This window comes from Engraulis encrasicolus, chromosome 4 (genome assembly GCF_034702125.1).
Source record: "Engraulis encrasicolus isolate BLACKSEA-1 chromosome 4, IST_EnEncr_1.0, whole genome shotgun sequence".
NCBI lineage: Eukaryota > Metazoa > Chordata > Actinopteri > Clupeiformes > Engraulidae > Engraulis > Engraulis encrasicolus.
Genome location: NC_085860.1, coordinates 54,988,392 through 54,990,037, shown reverse-complemented (window position 1 = coordinate 54,990,037; position 1,646 = coordinate 54,988,392).

Genomic DNA, 1,646 nt, shown 5'->3' with positions numbered 1-1,646 from the left:
CACTCTCATTCAGTCGCGACCCAATTTTTTTTAGTGACACTCGAATGACTGGTTGCACGCTGCTATCTCGCATAAACATTCTGATTTTATCTATGACGACAGATGACTCCAGTTCAATTGCCTATCAAAATAAAAGTTGTTGCAAGGTGCTTATTGCTTTAGTAAGTCAATTGTTGCAGGAAAAGTTGGATGTTTGATGGTTTTTTTTATCGAATCAATGAATTACGATTTTTTTTTTACACCACGGCTCCGTGACCCACCCATGACCCCTAAGCGACCCACTTTTGGGTTGCGACCCACCAGTTGAGAAACACTGCACTATAGCATGAAATAGTAATATGTGTATATTTAAGAGCTCAGCCTGCGATCAGCGTTATGCCTTTGTGTGACCTTCGATCGCTGCATGCTGTAGCTAGAGGTGGCATTTAAGAGCGAGCCCACAATTACGTGTGACAAAATGATGAATGATGACTGTCATTAACTGGCATCCATTGTCTTCTCTTAATTTATATGATGAGGTAACGCGCTCTGTCTGTCTGGCCCGCTGCGCTGTGCTGTCGGCCTAATCCATTGGTTATTACTGCTGAAGCCGGCCCCAAATCCCCACCCATTGTGCTGAACACCCTCCTCAGCCGCACACACACAAACACACACACACACACACACACACACACACACACACACACAAACACACACACACACACACACACACACACAGCCCAGGTTTATTTCTAGCGCCCATTTTGCACTGTTATTATTGTTGCTGTACGTGACTGACTTGAACGTGTGTGTGTGTGTGTGTGTGTGTGTGTGTGTGTGTGTGTGTATGTGTTGGTGGGAAATGTAGGTGTGTGTGCCTGCGTGTGTGTATTGCCGAGGGAACAATGGGACGATGGCTCCAATGATAACACCAGGGCTTAAGCGGGCAGAGCGACCGATCGAGTGCTGACATTGGCCCATTTGCCTCCTGAAAGTTATTTCATTCACTCTCGCATTGCCCAATCCACCCTCTATCCCCATCTCACGCACACACACGCACACACACACACACACACGCGTGCGCGTGCACACACACAAACACACACACACACACACACACACACACACACACACACACACACACACACACACACACACACACACACACACACACACACACACACACACACACACACACACACACACACACACACACACACACACGTGGCCACCCTTGGGGAGTAATATTACAGGGATTTAGTTCGCACACCAGCAGGCCGGTAATTTAGAAGGTGGAGAAATAATGTTTCGACCCAGTGGAGAGTGGAGAGTGGAGAGTGGAGAGCAGGTTTCTTAGTAAGCCTCGTACCCCATACTCCCCGCCGGCCGCCAGACTGGCTATTTTTAAACTGCAGGGTCGGGAGGTTGGGGCGGGGGCCGGAGCCTTGGCTAGGGTCGGGAGGCCGGGGCTGGGGTCGGGAACAGCGGTTGGTATACTGTGTGGCTAGGGCTAGGGCCAGGGCCAGGGGTTGGGGCCAGGGGTTGGTATACTGTGTGGCTGGTGAGATGACATCGGGAGCAGAGGTGGACAAATCTGGACAGACTAAAAGTAAAAGTCGTGCTTAGGTTTTTTTTTTTTAGGCCTGTGCTCTCAACTGGCAACCGTC